Source organism: Larimichthys crocea, chromosome XII (genome assembly GCF_000972845.2).
Source record: "Larimichthys crocea isolate SSNF chromosome XII, L_crocea_2.0, whole genome shotgun sequence".
NCBI lineage: Eukaryota > Metazoa > Chordata > Actinopteri > Sciaenidae > Larimichthys > Larimichthys crocea.
In genome coordinates this window covers 17044036-17062985 of record NC_040022.1, presented here as the reverse complement: position 1 = coordinate 17062985, position 18950 = coordinate 17044036, and the positions used below count along the sequence as shown (strand labels likewise).

General features: G+C 41.3%; 1 protein-coding gene across 1 annotated transcript in view; it reads left to right on the top strand.

Moving 5' to 3' along the window:
- Positions 1–18950, top strand: part of LOC104920983 (SPRY domain-containing SOCS box protein 4) — a 67485-nt gene that overhangs the window by 5146 nt on the left and 43389 nt on the right. The window lies entirely within an intron of this gene.

The following is an 18950-nucleotide window of genomic DNA, read 5'->3' as shown; positions in this document are numbered from 1 at the left end:
TCTCCTCAATATTGAAATGTTTCTTTACTATTTTCTGTGTGTGTCAGCGCAGCATCATTATGTGTCAGTGTCAGGACAATCATCTCTGAATCAGCTGCCTCACACTGCCTGTGATTTCATGGCTTCCAAGAGATATGATGGCTTTTCCAGTTGGATAAAATCATTTGACTCATCATGTAACGCAAGCATGCGATCGCTTTGGCTGGGGTGAAACACATGTGGGATAATTGTTGGGAAAATGCGATGGAATGAAAACTAACAGGGTGCATTCCCAGCTATAAAAGACTGCTGGTGAACAACAAATGTCTGGTTGGATGTTGCTTCAGTCTTTGTGAGTTTCCTGCCAGAGAAAAGCACTTTAAAAGCCTTGTCTCTCTCACATATCATCTCAGAGTGTTTTTGTAACAGGATTCCTGACTGGCTTCTCCAACTATTTACTTATAAACCCCAAAATAGATCAGACAGCGCTCTGAGGCCTGGTTAGCACACATCATATTCGCACTTTATATTAGCTGTGATATTAGATTTGTCCTCAGGCTTTAAAAGGAATGGGATGAACCCAGTGCTGCGATGTTTGTGGGAAACCTAACCAATTCCATTTTTAAAAAAGAAACTGAAACATAGCCTCAGGGCTGGAAAATATGACCACAATAATGTAAAATGTTAACATAGACACAGTTTTACATTTTGTGAAATACACTCAGGGGGAGCTAACCTGGCACTCTCCAAAGGTAACACAAGTAAATCTGAAAATTACTGAGCTCTCTTGGTGCTGGTACGTAGATTTTGTTGCCTTTGGACAGAGGCAGGTGAACGTCCAGTTTATAACAAACAGAAATGGAATCTAATATTCAGAAATATGTTTATTAGTAGTATAATCACCTGAAAATAAGAATCATTGTGACCCCTATATCTTCAGAGACAGGGTCCTCTTTCACAGCGTCTGCCATGTTGAACTGCCATGTTTCCACAGGAGCCCTGAATGGACAAACCAAACACGGATCTAGACTTTTTCACATTTTTTTACTATGTACTCGGTGGCAAAAATGCATTTAAATAAAATATATAAACCATTCCTGTTAAGAAGCCCAGTGTATGTCCAGTGAGGTGACCATCAGATTGTGAAATAGTGTCTGAAACACCTTTTCTGACACGTTATACAAAGTATAGTTTGTTTGGAGCGGTAGTAACCATGAGCATGTTGTTTTGTTTTGTTTTGTATGTATGTAGTATAAAAGAAGGATGAGTTAGTAACTTATGAATGAATGATGTCGAGGTGTTGTAGTTTTTCAGCAGATCACTCACTTAGTCATTTGGGGGAAATCTTTCACTGAACGTACCTGCAGCCAAACCATCAGCCAAATTAGATAAATCACTTGTAGGTCGACTCACGATGTCGGTCTTGGTACATTTTTGGTTTTTCGCCCAGCTCTACTTGGCAGATAGTCTAAGCCGAATGGGGAATAAACTGAGCAAATCTGTTTTTTTGATATCACAGTTATGGCTCCTGCCATAACTGATTATTGATTTTGACTCCTTGGACTGTGGACTAAAGTGATTTCTGCCAGCACCTGTCAAAAAGAATTGCCACTGTGACACTACACCTCCACATATCCACCCACCTATTAGCACATTATCATATAGGATCATTCACATTTGAAGTAAGCTCTCCATATCAAACAGAGCAGCTCTTAGTGCAGCAAAAATGATGGGAAAGTTTTGTTCATATTGAAATGATGTTGCTCCAATGCAAATTTTTACAAAAAATAATGTAAATCTGTCCACACAAAACAATGAAATGCCTTGTCAGCAGATCATTACACTCTAAATGGTCTCTAGCTTCTCTGGCTTGGATGGCAGAGCTGCACAACACTGTTGATATTATCTGCTAATACTGTGGGACAGCCTGTGTTTAAAAAGTGTGAGGGCATTTCTCGGCTTCCCACTCGCTCCCGCTTTCTCTCTTTGTTTCTCTCCGTCTATTTTCTGGCCATAATTACAGAGCTCATGAAAGCGTTTAGAGTCTCATGAATATTTAGGTCTTGGAGGGGAAGTGTCAGGGGAGACCCATGTGTGGCTGGCCTGCCCTAATTATGGATATGGGCCTCCACACCCGCTCCCACACACACACAGACTTAAAATGAAGGAGGAAGGCCCGAAAAATCATCAAAAGCTTCCAATTTGGGAAAAGTTAATAAAGGCTTAAACAAAGGTATGAGCACTGAAATACTGGCATCTGTGCACACACACATACACACATAGAGCAGGGAGATAATAATGGCACAGCTGGTTGTGCCCTGCAGATGGTTCTTTGTGCTCACTGTTGTTTAATAGTGATATAGCTAATGATGGACATGAGCCTGGCAAATTAGTCAAGGGGGACTGTGTGTGTGTGTGTGGCCTGGAATGAGATGGGTCATGCTAAGTCATGGCAGGGATGAAGAGTGTGAGAAGTGTGACTTATTGATGGACATCATTGAATTCAGGAGAGAAATCTTTTTTGGGTGGAGAAATCTGGAGAGGAAGGAAGGAGACTGTGGATGAACAGAACACTCCACAGAAGCACAAATTGGATGAATTAATTACTGTAGAGCTAAAAGAAGGGAAGGGGTGAGAAAGGAGGAAGACAGGAAGTTGGGGGTAGGAATAAAAGGCGGATGAGACACATATTGTGGAAGGAAAAAACGGATGGCGCGAGTGTACGAGAGGGTGGGTGGACTGAGAGAGGAAAGGGGAGGTCAAGAGGGGGATGTGTGTGTGTGTGTGTGTGTGTGAGAGAGAGAGGGAGAGGGAGAGAAAGATGAGTGAAAAGAGGGTGAGAATGAAGCAAATAGGAGAGACGGGGAGGTGAGAGTTCTGCATTTTGAAGGGGGCTTGTATTGTAATGAGTCAGACACGGATGCTGGTGAAGGATGGAGGTGAGTGGTGAGAAGAGAGGTGTAAGGAAATGTGGGAGAAAAAAAATTGAAGATCTGAGCAGCATACGAGGAGGATAAGAGAAGAGGGAGTACAGTGGAGTGTGTGTCACTGCAGATGGTGATGTCTCTGTAAAGGTGAGAAGCGAGGGTGGTGAATTTAAACACAACAGACGCATGTTCCTAGTCCCAGAATAGAAAGTAGCATGATTATATGAATGATTCATTGGTACAATCAGTTAGGTATGCATACTGCGTATTATCAATTCATACTATCACTGAACTGAGATCAAGAGTTAAAAATTATCCCTCAGGCTAACATTCACATTTATCACTGTGCTAGCCTCAGATACTGGAGCACTAAATCACATAAGCGCACAGACGGGAGACAAATCAGAGGACAAACCAACATATTCAACTCTAGTGGAGGGATGAACGCCATTCTGGAGTTACAACTATTGATTATTTTCATTATCAATCAATCTGTCGATCATTTTCTCGATTAATTGATTGATTGATGTTGTTTGGGCCGTTAAATGTCAGAAAATGGTAACAAATGTTGATCACGGTAAAGGGGGAAAATGTCTTACTTTGTCCACAACCCAAAGATATTCAGTTACTGTCACAGAGAATAAAAGAAGCCAGAAAACATTTACTTAAACCAATTAATCAATTATCAAAATTGTTGGCAATTGAATTAATAGTTGACTGACAAGTTGTGGCCGTTCTACACCATTTTTTTTTTCCAAAAGTGTCCCTCATTTGGCGTTTTGATAATAAGGGTGGAGAGCGCTTCCATAGGATCTCCCATAGGTAATGAATGGAATTGAGATCTGGTGACTGTGAAGGTCACAGCACATGATTCATGTCATTTTCATACTCATCAAAGCATTCGGTGACCCCTGCACCGTATGGAAATATTTTCATCTGGGGTATGAGATACAATATTACAGTCACTGTGTGTCAGGTGGGAAAATGTCAACTTTTGATAGCATCAAAAGAATACAATATTTATACCTCCATGATGTCATTAGGGTTATTTCGGGTTGGGCTTCGACATTATTGCAGAAAGCCTGCATGTGAAAGACAGACGTGTTTACCAGTCAGGGGTTGAATACTGTGTTCATCATTGGTCATATTGGAGTTATCGTTATTATGATATTCCAGCGTGTAAACATCGTTCACATCAAAATATAGGTTGTCATTTTGACAGAGAAAGTTGGATTTTTCTGAAAGCTCTGATATATCTGAAAAAAAGATCTGGAAAATAAGAAAATGTGTACGGCTCACATTAATCAAAGATACTTGGTAAAGGTAACTAAACCCAAATTTAATGTAGCATTATATTGTCAATACACAGTTTTAACCCTCAGTCAAACAACTGTCGTCATACAACTATCTTGGGTTGTCCTCTACTTTCCTCTACTATCCATCCAATATGTCAAAAACAAAAGAATGAGCAAAGACAATAATACATTGCATTATGAGAAATTAAGTGTCCAGTAGTTTTGGCACCCGATCCATACGATGGACTAAAGGTCAGGATATCAACAACCCACTGTGGCTTTGAAATAAATCCAACACAAAGTACCAAAAAACTGCAGTTCCTCCACCAGCTACTTGACGCTGGCTACAGAACAAATCTCGCTAATGTTCACTTCACAGCAGAAATAAACATGTTTACAGCCTGGTACAAAAAACATTTTTGGTCTAATTTCTAGCTAATAGCTAATAAAGGTATGCATAATTAAGAGCATGGCCGCTTTAATTGACAGGTGGGTGTGAAAATAAAGTGTGAATAAGGTCTTGTTTTTGTTGTGTTCGTCCTCTCGCTCTTGGCAGTGTCCAGACATAAAAAATAAAAAAAAGAGCTAATTACCATGACATTGCGTCCAAACACTTGGCCAACTATCTCGTCACTGTTAAAAATCTGCGGTAGGCCGGGAAGTTCTGCCGTCCAGCCACTTTGAGTGTTGCGGTCACGACAGGAGATCAGGCTCGTCTCTCCACCTCCGTGTGTGAGCTTTCATCAGGCCACTTCACAGCCCTCTGAGCGGAAACCAGACCACCGCCACATGCTGTGAAGGCAGTGACACACACACACGGGTATGATTATGAATACAGGCGCACACTCAGACACACAAACACACGTGTCAGCACCACTTATAACAGACCACTGTTTGATGAGGTGTGTCACCAGTCTGACATGTACATATGTGTGTGTATGTGTGTGTGTGTGAGAGAGAGAGGTTAGAAGTTAGTAATCACTTAATCACATAATAGCAATCACTGTTCATCAGCCAACTCCAAACAGTCACTGCACTGGACCGCCTTATAATGTCATTCAGCAGCTGTGTGTTTATGAATATTTATGTATGTTGTGCTCCCACTGAAAGGCAGGAATTTATTTATTTATACATAATACCTAATGTTTATTTATGTATGCAGTGTATTAGCTGAGAATTGATTTTAATAAACCATTCAAGTGGAGCCTGAAGTCTGTCAGAAAGCCTTTTAAGTGTCAGACAGTGTCCTCAATGCTCTCTATAACTGAGGTTCCTGATTTGGTTTTGTTATTTCGATTGTGATGGATGACTTTTGACACTATTTTTCAATTTTTAAAAACTGTTATTGGAGGATATTTGTGGGAGTTAAAAGTAGTAATTATAATGAAAATGTCAACCAATACTTGTCAAATATCCACCCCCAGCTCTCCTCCCTCTCTCTCTCTCTCTCTCACACACACTCACACACACACACACACACACACACACACACACACACACACACACAAAGCTGGCAGTAGATTGAAAGGAAATGGAAATTGGCATGTTCTCACAGGTAATAAATGTAGTGGGAAAACAAGCCCTGCACTGGGCTTTCATTGGCACAGTATGTGCAGGACTCCAGTCACAACTTCATGTGAATTATGTGGAAAGTGTGTGATTAGTTTCTCTTTTTACCTGCAGTTTATTTTTTTTTTCTCTAATTAATTAGAATGACCTATTATGAGACTTGTGAGAGAGATTTATTAATTTTAATAGGACTCATCCTCTTAACTGCACACCAATCCACTAAGACTGCTGTTGTTTTGTACATCACAGAGCTTTATTTTCTTTCAGAAGCCATGCTAAACTTAACTGCAGATAATGTTGCCTGTACTTCTAAATCTGGGAGGATCGTTATGAAATGTATTGGTCTGATTTGTCATGGTCACTGACTCATCCGTTGACTCATTAAACCTGCAATAGCTGTGTTTTGGCCTCTGGGGGGCCATCACTGAGGGAACTTGATAGCAAATGGCTGCTTTTTATTTTAATACATCCAGCAGCAGTATCATTCATGTGGAATCATCATGTATATTTGTATCCACCTAATGAATGCATATCCAATATTCACTCTCTTTTGGTTCAGATTGTCTTCACCAACTCCTGAAGAAAATATCTGTCTCTTCAGCTGCTAAATGCTCCACTATGTTCATCTGCTAGTTGCAGATAAAAAAAACAAAACAACGAGCTGAAAGAAGCTAAAACGTTTGTAGATTTGGAGGGAACTGTAGAGTTAGATGATATTTCTCTGTGGTTTTGATTTCATATAACGTGGAGGAATTTTAGTACAAACACATTGATTACAGACTCAAGTACCTGCACCTGTTTGGCAATATAGTCAGTATTAAAATTGAATAATTGGGACTAAATTGAGCAGGACAAACAATATAATTGTGCTCGTATTTCTAAATACGCCAAATCTCAGTTATCTTTGATATTTCCTGTACTAAATCTTGTTAGTTGTTGGTGGACAGTTGCACCAGTTTAGATATACATGATCTGTGATAAGCTAGTATTGGGCAATAGTTTGGCTGTTCGATTTATCCATCAGGCATTAGTCTAAAGTGTCATGCAGACATGTGTTTAGGTCTGAATCATGACCAATATTTAAAATACAGGATACTCCATAATGTAACATTTGAAATGACCTTCTCATGTAATAACAAACCTAGCTATTATGTGAATGTTATATGTAAACGGCATAAATAGATTAAGACTCTCTATGATATCTCATTGCTTGTCGTGGGGAATGAACATTCAAATTCTTGTCTGCCCTTTTTGCTGTGGTAAAAATTGTACCAGAATTTATTCTAATCTCCTTCCTCCTGTATTATTAGCTGTGCCTTTCAGCACAGCCGGAGTCTTTGTGTGTTGTCATTGTTTTGGAATTCACCGGCAGAATTATTTCCAGCATCCGCTCATCTTCAGTCACCTCCCGGCGCATAGGGAAACTCTCCACTGTGGCATTTGCATCCAGCTACGAATTCGAAAGGCTTTGAGCATGCACCAAACTCAATTTCAAAAACGAGTGTACTGCAGCTCTTAGAGAACACTCGGAACAGAAGCACTATGTCGTACAGTCAGCACTTTATGCTTTACTACCGAAATGATTCTGTGTGAAACAAACTGTTTGTGTGTGCGGGAGAAAGAGAGGAGGAAGGAGAAAGTGAGAAGAGAGAAAAAACACTAGCTCTTGTGCAGGATTACAGGAGGTGATGAGCATTTATTTATTCATTCATTTTAGTTTTTCATTAAGTGAGTGTGTGTGCGTGTGCGCGCGCATGTGTGTGAGAGAACGAGAGGAAGAAATAAAGGCCAGGACAGATGTTTCTGTACAATAAAGGCTGGAATCTGCCAGTTTACACTGACAGATGAGGCTGTTGGCAGATATGTGGACAGATGCAGGATACGAGACAGACACACAGACATGAAGACAGACTGGCATTCAGAGAGACACACACATATGTGAGCCAGCTGCTTGTCATCTTCCCTCTCCACAGCCCTTTGGTCAGAAACCAACAGGTGTTTGTATTTAAATGACAGACGCGGGCAATTTGTGGCAACATGTTGTGTTGAAGCATGATAAGGAAAGCATCAGTTTGCTTCAGGGTTTCAGACTTCGAACTGGTTTTTCTGTGTCTGTAACAGATCTGACTGATCGCCTTGAATTAGTCAAAGAAACAGGAGGTGGCTGTGAAACTGGATAGTCTGTACGTCCAACTTACAGCGTGTGTGTGTGTTCGTGTGTGGGAAAGAGAGACAGAAAGATAAAGACAGCAAGAACGGACTGTAAATAAATTTTCTGCCCATATTAGTTTGACCATTTTCTTGTTTGAGCCAATATTCAAGCAGATATGCCAAATATTTTTGGCTCCAGCATCTCAAATTGGAAGATTTGCTGCTTTTATCTGTTTTATATGACGGTGAACTAGATTGTTGGTTGGACCAAGACAATCCTCTTGGCTTTAAAACTGTTATGGACATTTTCTGACATTTTATAAACAAAACAATTAGTCAATTGTGGGATTGTTCTGTGGGCAGGTTTCTGTCTGTCTTTGGTTGGCGATGTGTTTGAGACACTTCTGTTCATGCATTCAGAAAGAAACAAACTTCATGGGACTGTCAGACAAACATATCACGCTACAGGACTGCTTGCCATCACCGACTGCAACAGTCCAATATTTCCTACAGTAGTGCCTTTATGCTTCCGACAGCGTTACCTAAAACATTTACAGAATTTTATTTTGCACTATATAATGTTGAAACAGATTGATCCATGTAGAGAATATCCAGAAAAGTGAATGTTGTCTCTGCAGGTGTTCACCTACTTAAAACTTGAAGGAGAAAGTCCAGATGAGCTCCTACATACCTGCTGTTTCTACTTACATCAAAAGATCCTCGATTTTTCATTTTTGCTTAAACAAGCCAAAAAACTAAATAAAACCAGACGCGTTGTGTTGTTTATTTGTGGCTAGCCAAAAGTACAAGAATAGTTTAAAATATAGTTGTTTATTGATGTTTGACAGCTGTGCTGATTTCATCTGGATCCATGATATGCAGACAGGAGTATTCTGTGCCTGAGGTTAGGAAATTGTTCAGTATCCTACCATTTATTTTCCTTTTTTTTTTTTTCAGCAAAGGCTTGTTGCCGTCACATAATCGAAAATTCCTGGTGTAATATATCTCTTTTATACAGGAGAGTGGCTCTAGGGAAATATTTGGTCCGTTCAAGGGGGAAGGAGGAAAGGAAAAATGACAGGGAGATGGAGTGACGAGGAAGGCAGGGGAGATATGGAAACGATGAAGAAGATGATAAGAAGCTCATTATTCTGTTCCTATATTTGGCTCTCTATATCCTGCTCGCTTACTCTCATGCTTACAGTGGAGACATCCTCTGTGTAGACCTATATCCTACTGATATCTGTCGCCTGCACGCCTCACTGTCTCTGCATGTGTGTGCGCGCCTCCTCAATACTTCTATAGTTGTCATAGCAACATTAGATCATCTTGAGGCATATGAGGGTGTTTTCTCTGGGGTTGATGTATAATGAGCCAAGATCTTTTGTTTTCAGAAGGAGATGTTCATCAGTTTGACCTTTCCCCTCACTAGCGGTTTGACTTGTATGAGGCTCGTTCCTTTGCTGCATTGAGTTTGGCTCTGCTCTCTTGTTTGTAGCGACCCTCGCATCATTGCAGAGAGGTCTGGCTTCATTTCACGTGCCAGCACAAACCAGAAACGCATCACTTGGCACTTGTAGTGTTTGAATGTTTACTGACACTCTCATTTGCCACCACTAGTGTTGTCTTTTTCTTTGCCTGGAGGACAGAGTCAGTTACATGGACACTGTAATCTGATAACTTAATCCAGATTCCAATGAGATGTGTAAAAAATATTTATATTTACACACAATAAAGTAATGGATTAATCTGTCATTGAGTCCATAAAATGGAAGAAAATAAAGAGAATTCGTCCAGAACTGGTTTTCAGACTTTAAGAGGATGTTGGCAAACGACTATTTGGGATGGGAAGATGAAAATATTAACACAAACACTGCTGGACAGTTTTACAGTGACGTGCATGAGACAACACAAAGCATGAGCAGCCAGACGAGGTTTAAACAGTAAGTCACACAGTTAACCTGCTCATCTAAGCCACTTATTTTGCAAATGTAAATAAAGATGAACTGCAAAATGATTACCCAGACCGCCTGCTGCTCACGTCTGTTACACTGCAGAGCTGCTTTGCTTCAACATTGACATCACATGACACTAAAATGTTATTATAACCAATAGCTTAAACCATCATATATAAGGTAAAGACAGACAAAATAATATAACCTCAAGAGCTGCGAACCAGGTTTCCGAAACCAAAAATCTCTTTAAAGGTCCAGTGTGTCTCTGTTTACATAATATGGCAGAAACGGAGTATAATATGCATAACTATGTTTCATTAGTGTATAATCACCTGAAAATAAGAACCCTTATAGTTGTATAATCTTAGAATGAACCTTTGTATCTACAGGTGCTGCAGGTCCTCTTCACCATGTTTAACTGCAATGTTTCTACAGTAGCTCAAAATGGACAAACTAAACACCGGCACTAGATAGGGCTTTTTGCATTTTATGACTTCACTGCCATCTTTTCCATGCTTAGTTGACTCAGAGGGTTCCAGTTGATTTGCAATCTCCATTCTCATTGCTGATAAATCCTATACACACACACACACACACACACACACACACACACACACACACACACACACACATACTACACGTTTTATATACACAATATTCAGACTGGCAGATGAAGGAATTCCAAGGCTGGCATGGGAATAGGATTTTCTCAGTTGAATACAAAATGATAATCTGGTCCTTTGATTTAAAAAAGAAAAAAAAAAGTCTGTGCCCATAAATATAAAGGACAGGAGATAACTAAGCATTCAGTTACAGAACTTAAATTTATGCGCCATTTGCTACTAACAACACCAAAATTCAGCAGTTGAAATTAGTTCACTTTCAGTGTCTGGGTCAGTGTCAGATGAATTCAGAGACTACAGCCTGGTGTTTTGTTCACAACTGAAAAAAGATGAAACCAGTAAGCACCAGTGCCTGAGATCATGTATGCAAACTTACAGGAAAAACATGATTTCTGATCTACAGTTTTCTTAAATTATCCAGGAGGCTCCAGTGTGTCTGTAAATGTATGTGGAGCACATACGAGCAGGTCTCAGGTCTCTGTGAATGAGTTGTAGCGTGAGGGAGGGTGTTGGAGAGGTCAAGACAGAGATGGACAGACAGATTGACAGGGAGTGACACTCGCAGAGGGCTAATCCAAAAGTAAAGTAGATTACTGTAGCAGCCTGGTGCTTCCTCCTCAGTCTGCCTGGAGGAAATGGGGGTGCCATAAGCTGCTAAGTTGCTGTGGGATGAGAAACTGCTGCCTGTGCTGTTGTGTTGACCAGAGTGCGGCTCGATATCGCTCAGCTGTACTCCGAACTCCTCGACTCTTCTTTGACCGGTCTGTCACCTCTGATGTGTCACTGAACTGAGTCACTGAGTCCTGCTGTTGTACATTCTGGTCTGTTTTGTGACAACAACAACAACAACACTATTTTGAGTACTCTTCCTTTTCCAAACACATACCTCATCAGTATTTTTTATAATATTTAAATGTCCCTGAACAACGCAAATATCTCCTAACTTTTGACAAACTAATTTTCTTTCTTATGTCCTATTTCCTGGCATGTATCTATGCACTGACATTTAACTGAGAATGAGAGTGTGAGTGTAGGCGCACTGTAAACCTGCCTATGTACTGTGCCATTGACTTGAGGCTATGATTTGTCAATGGCACAGTTCATTTCTGTGGCCTCAAGATAGCAATGTGGCAACAATTTGCCTGATGCACTTGCACAGATGGGTGCAAGTACATTTGCTACTTACGCAACTTACGTGGGTGTGAAAATGACAACTTGTGCTGCACTGCGCCTTTAATCCTTGTAAAAGTATGAATAGTCATTTGTTTAATAAAAATAAATCATTCAAACTTTTAGATTTTTTTTTTTTTTTTAAATCACTGCCTGTTTAATGTGTTTTCTTCAAATGTTTTGGTCATTTGAATACTGCGTGGCCATGAACGATAGTTGTCAGCCCGTCAGCTGTTCAGTTTCACATGATGAGAGATGCTACAGGTGCTTGAATTATAGGCACAAATGATGTTTCGTGATGACACGGGGTTAAACCGCTGTTTTGAGTTTCATATAAACAATCTGCAATGTTGACTTGGTGAGTGAGACGGATGAACACAACACACACATCAAGCTTAGGGCGATGGAGGAAGGGTGGGGGACTTCTCTGTGGGCGTCGGTGGCGTCACTGCACACTATACCAACACAGCAGACTGCGTGTCACCCCTTGTGACAAGGCTAATATCACATTTTGTAAATGGGTCTCTCTTCACAGCATGACATGCGGTAAATGGAAAATATGAACCTCGGGGTTGATGGGAACTTTATGCTGCTCTAGCAGTCCTGCTGTGACCGGGTTTCTGAATGCATAACACCACAGAGATGAAGAAAAAGGCAGTAAGAAAAGTAAACGTGCTGTTTAAGTTAATGTGTAAACTTGCTGAGTGCAGTCCTGATGACTCAGTATCTGTGTGTCTGGTTTACTGATGACATGCAACCCTGTGGTCTATGTATTTGACTGATCTTTCACCTTTGGCCCTGGCCTGGACAGACGCGTGCAGGATAAAGACATGTCCATGTAGACTGGACACTGGGTAAAGTGCACTGTGAACAGGGTTTTTCAAAAACTTCAAAGCAATACTGCTCAGGTTAATTCAGGTTTATCTTATATATAGTCAGAAACACTAACGAAAATGTTTTATCAGAACCGCGTGGTCACAGTCTTTGACAAGATTTAACAATCTTTGACTAGAGATTAAATGACAGAGTAAATTCTGTTTCAGTGTGATACTAGAGGAAACACTCTCAAGCTTTCTTGCCCTTGCTTGTCTGTCCAGCAGCTTGTTCCTGCGTGTGTGTGGGTTGATATAATATATCTGTGTCTCCACTGATTACCTCTGTCTCTATTTTTCTATCTGATCATATGTCTGCCTGTCTCTGACCTGGTTTCTTTGTTTTGAAGTCATGACGCAGATTTGAAACAATGGTTGGATTCAGTAGAAAAACGGCCCCCCCAAAAAAAGTGCGAATAATCTCAAAAAGATTTTTACAATAGCCGCATCCGCTCGCAATGCGGGCGTGAGGCACACACCTAATGAATGACGTGCAGACACAAAGGCTAGCTGATGTGTCTGCACTTGACTGGTGTGAGTGTGTCACCCTGGTAGTATTAAGATTCCATTTCCTGCAGTGTCTTCAGAGTTATCGGACCTTAAAGTGGAATGAAAGCTGATTTCACAGTGTGACATGTTCATATAATGTGGATTGTGTTCACAATAAAAGGTCTAGAGTTCCACGAGCCATAAAAAACAAAAAACAAGTTAAAGTCAGTATATAGGAGAGACGGCAATTTGATATTGTGGACACACTGTTTTTTTCTTCCGTCCCTGTGGTAAGCTACTGTATATTGCAATATATGGCAGTAATGTTCTTATTGTTACAGCCTGAGCACAAGTTAAATTTACAATGTAGCTTTTAGGTGGTACTTATGACTTCTGGCCTTGCAGGCTAGCCAGTAAAGCAGATTTCCCAGTATTACTTTACTGCTACTGAGTCCTTGTGATCCATTTATTTTGTGGAACAGCACAAACTTTCTCATTAACCGGGGTGACTTCAAGCTAGCGTGTGTTAGTGCAGTGTTAACCACAAACCCAAATGCCAGCGTCAGCACTGATGCGTGTAGCTGTAATGCAATCAGTGCTTCAGAGCGATGATCTTAAATCTCTTGAGATTTCTCTGCAAATGTTGTCCAGGCCTCTTTAATTGAAGGATTTGGCCTTTATAAGACATTTAATTGACAAATGATACAGCGATGTAATGAGAGTCTGCAATCAGGGGTCGAATTTGTGTGCTTTTCTCACTCTCTGTGGGTGGGAGACAGCCACCTATATATATGTGTGTGTGTTAATGATTTAGTGTCTCTGTGGGACACTGAGAGGAGGACTTGGCACGTGGCAACGAGAGGTCAGCAGTGACAGACGCAGACCAACAGATGTTGTTGGAAAGGGACGGGGGGAGGAAGGGGTGGAGACGGGAGGAGAGGCGAAAGGGGAGACAAGAGGAAGAAGATTGGCAGCGGGAAAAATTGTGGGTGGAGAGGAGTGGCAAGGGAGGTGCTGGACTGATTGATGGATGAGCAGAGATAGAGAAGACATGGAGTCCAGTGAGACGGGAGGAGAGGAGAAGAGCTGGAGGGAGGGAGATAGTGTCAGAGACGATGAAGAGGGGAGGAAGGTGAGAAAGAGGCCATAAGTCAACTATAAAAAGAAAAGATTGAAGGAGAGACATGAAGTCATCAGAGATAAGTTCAAACCTCCCTACACAGACCAAAGCAGTGATGAAAAATAGATAATTTTGTCCATCTATTGTAAACAGGAAACACTGACACATGATTGTCGTGTGATCTCAGGCCACTTATTGTCATGTGGCATATTTTTGAGAACTCTGACTTGCTGACACGCTACAATCTTTCACTTTGAAATAACAAACAACCCTTCAAAAAATGTGAAATATGGTGGAAATTTAGTAGAACTGCTGGCTTAAGTGGGTCACAGAAGCTCAATAGGAGTGTGAAAGTGTCAAAGTGCAGATGGAAAAACTTTTCGCATGTAAACAAGATTTCAGATGTGAGTGCAATAACGAAGACACGGCCTTTTTATAAAGCTGTATACTGTGCAAAAGTGAAGAGGCAGACATGATATCCAGTGACAGTGTAATTGAAGTCTGAGAGAGGGAAAGAGAGAGAGACAGAGAGAAATCTGCACGTGTGCTGTTCAAAGTGAGACTGTGACTCACTTAAAGAGCTTTCCTATAATGAAACAAGACATGGAAAGGTTGTGTTTTAATGGAGGGAGAGAGGGAGAGAGGAAGAGGGAGAGGTAGAGAGAGAAAGAAATGAAAGCAGCAGATCGCTGTCTGTCCCTCCTGCTGCCTCCATTTACCATCATTGATTGTGCAGCCAGGCTGAATTAATGCTTACCTGCTGTACTCAGATGGCCAACGTCTGTATCGATGTGTGTATAAGGGGGGTAAGGGAGTGGAGTGCCTGTGTGTTTCAGTGAGCCTTTCTTTTGTGTTCACACAGTACGACAGATAAATGTTCTCATCTTTTTATGAATGTCCTCACAGGCAGAGAATGATGAGGATTTTTATTTTTTACCAGTCATTGCTACTTTAAGAGGAAAGTCAGGGAACCACAACAGTAGTCTTTGCAAGATAAATAGCTTTAAACATCTAATGTGTAAAATTTAAGGGCATCTGTTTACAGAATATGTCAGAAATAGAATATGATATTAATAACTATGTTTACATTTGTGATTAATCACTTGAAAATAAGACGTATCATGCTTTGTTACTTTACAATTCTCCCGTAGCCCAAAACTGACAAACTAAACACTGGCCTTAGATTAAAAAAGGCCTTTTTCCTTTTTTGTGGTTTCTCCTTCACACTAGGAAGGAGGGGGTGAGGCAAGGTGGTTGCAATCAGCAACTGTACCGACTCTGTTTTAAAGATAACAAAACCTGCCCACCAACACCACTCACTCATGCTCACTAACTAATATATCTTGTGTAAAAAGGACATGTTATGGTTATCCAAGGGGTTATGTGAGGGGACTCTCTCTTTGCCAGATGCACTCATCAAAGCATGTCTCCAGAAAATATCAAACTATTCCTTTAAATTTGTAGTAAAAACAGTTTTGGGTCAGGTTAGATAATTGCTCTGTTTGTGTGTGTTTGAGTCCACGCATAGAAACAACAGCTGATCGTTTGAGCACAAAATCAGCCAATGTGTCTTTCATCTTTCCCTCTTTCACTATTACCTCGCTCAAACTCGCTCTTTCTTTCTGCCATCTGTACACGTAATTCGACCATATACTGTGTCTTTTTTTAAAAAAAAACTCTTTCTCTCCCTCTAACTGTCCTGCCCCTTCACCCCGAGGCTGCACATTTCAAATCCCTGGTACCTCCCACTTCCTTTCTTCTTTGCCCCTGTTCTCCCCTGCCATCCATTCTGTCCATCTATCTATCCATCCCTCCCTCTCTGTCGACCCTTCTCCCCTGGGCTGTGTGGACAGTTGGATGGCTTTGTGTTTGACACGTGTGTTGGCAGGAGGCAGCGAACACACACATACACACCCACAAATGCACATGCACACACACTTCCAGTTTCTATTGTCAGTAAACTGCTCAGCTGTTAGGCCCCTATTCCTAATTCAGAGTGTGTGTGCGTGTGTGTGTGTGTGTGTTTGTGTGTGTGTGTGTGTGTGGGGGGGGTGAGGACAGGGCCCCCATTGTCCTGCAGATTAACTCACACACACACGCACACACACACACTCACCCCAGACCCCATGGGGTCCCTTAAGTGTGAATGTGCCTTGAGGCAGAAAATCAGGGGGCAATTTACAGCAGGGACCATCAGGAGAAGATGGGGGATGTACCGCAGGCTCAAGCCTTCGTTTGAAGCTTTAATGTCAAACGGTATCTTTGGTCCCTCATTCAGGATGATAGAAGTGAGTCTGAATGGCTTTTTTTAGACACTATGATGACCCAAAAAATACAGGACTTATCATTATCAGGTAACATGTGCCCACAAATCTAATTAAAACATATGGTATGTTATTGCTGTGATGCTGGACAACGCAATCAATTTTGGTGATCACTGGTCTGAAGCAAAGCCTTCCAAAACTAAGACCCGGAAAAGCCTCTAATCCAGCGAAATATTCGGCTGACTTTGTAGGCTTGTATTTTACATGCAAATTAAACTGTAAATTAGAAACAGTAAAATAATTAGTGTCCCCAAATTCAAGTAATTAAGCTAGTGTGTATATAAACAGCCAAAAACCTGAAACTTATATCCTGTGTATACAACTTTCACAAAATACATGAGAAAAAAAACTTCCTTTACTAGGAAAATCATCCGAGAAATATTTCCTCAAACCGTAAAAACCTGAACTTGGCCTCACAGCAACATGACTTTTGTGGAAACGGAGCCTCAGATTCTTTGCCAGATTTCAAACGTTGCGTCAAAGCTCCCTCCTCCCTACCTGTGTGTGTTATGTTAAGCCTACAGTGACTGCTTACATTCAAAACCATTGACCTACATCGGCTGGTGTCTAGAATAACGGCGAGTCATTTAGGAGGTTGGGGTTGGTGTGTACATGTGCACGTATGAAGTCCGTGTGCATGAGTGTGTGTGTGTGGAGAAAAGGTAATGTGTCTAACCCGTATGTCTGCTTCGGGTGATCCATAGCTGCCAGTGTGTTTACACAGATCTGCACATTTCCTCTTTTCCAACTCGGTCTGAATGAAGCCAATTGACTGGCTTTGTACACACTGTGTGTGTGTGTGTGTGTGTGTGTGTGTGTGTGTGTGTGTGTTCCTATGCATGTATGTTTGTGTAGGTGAACATCTGTGCTGATTAATTATTAGAGTTGTAATCCCAGTGCACAAATTCATTTCATTTATAACAAAAGTTTAAAGTACTCATATTGTTTCTTTGTTAACTATAAGATCGCCACAAGCCAGGACTTCCTGAATTGTATGTCATGTCTACCTGGTACCTGAAGCAACACGCCTGCATCGAGCCCCAACAATGAAGCCCCTTGTGGTGTTTCAGCACAGAACTGATTTAGGCCTGAACGCTCACTAAAACCACAGTCAGTAACTTCTGTCCAATGACAAATAAAACACTTCTAACCAGCAGCTGGTTAGTTAAGCTAAGATAACCTGGCTGTAGCTTTAAATTTAAGGGATAGATATTAGAGTGGTATGAATCTCCAACTATCTGCCAGAAAGCGAAAAAGCAAAATTCCCAAAATGTCAAACTATTTGTGTGTGTGTGTGTGTGTGTGTGTGTGTGTGTGGTGTGTGTGTGGTGTGTGTGATGGGTGCCTGTGTGGTGTGCTGTGTGTGTGATGTATACACTTGTGTCTGCGTGTGTGTGTTGGATAGGCAATGGTTTCTCCTTTGATTGCTCCTAATTAAACGCATCCACTGTGTTAATTGCAGATGTCTGAGAACAAAAGTCAGACAAAACTGTGATTAACTGTCCCGCAACTCTCTCTTCCTGCATGTTACATTTGTATTCCTCTGCAGACATGTGATGTAATGATATAGTGGGAGCAGTGGTGTTGTGGAGAGTTTGGAACCCCGGTGGTCCATGCAGCCCTGGGAAAAGGAAGTCTATACAGGAAGTGAGCTGGCTGGACCTCAGTCCCGCATGACTGCGAACACTGTTGTCTGCCTCACCACTATACATGTATTAGCGCACATGCTCGTACAAACAAATACTCCTGCACATTGATTTGTTTTTGAATGCCACACGGAGTTGAAAAGTTCTCGTGTGTGAGCAGTTTTTGTTTGTGATTTTTCTCATTTTTTTCCTCATGTGCTATTCGGAACTCATTCCTCACTTCCCGACTTTGTGAATGACTGAGTACAGACTGATAAATGGACTTAGTCATTGCATCACCTCAGAGCCAAGCTATGCAGTAATGTGGGCAGACACACAACGTGATGACAGGAAAGAACAGGGAGCAGAACAAAGCAGAGCAGGTCCTCACTCAGACAGGACTGGATGTGATGTGTTAACTGCAGAAATGAGGAGAGAAGAAGAAGCACTTTGCAACAATAATCTAACATTGTCAAATGAGCCATTCTTCTCATCATTCGTACTTCTTCTCCTGACAGACACATTGCACTGCAGGCGTTCATTCTTCAGTGCAGCTGTGTTTTGTTTTTTTACTTTAACCTTACTTACGCTTGAACATGACATGACTGGCATTTTTCACCTTGATGCTTAAAACGTGCACAAGCTCCACTCGTGCGATGTGTGACGCACATGTACCGTAGGTGTGTGTTGGTGCGTGCCTCCAACATAGCGGGAGGGGGGGGGGTTGGCTCGGGGTGAACTCTTTGTAAGAAGGTGGGAGGGAGAGAGGGAGGTGAACCGGGTGTTTCTCTCAGCTGCCGGTCTGGTTGCTGTTGGTAACTTTGCTTGATGAGATCAGAGGGGATTGGCTT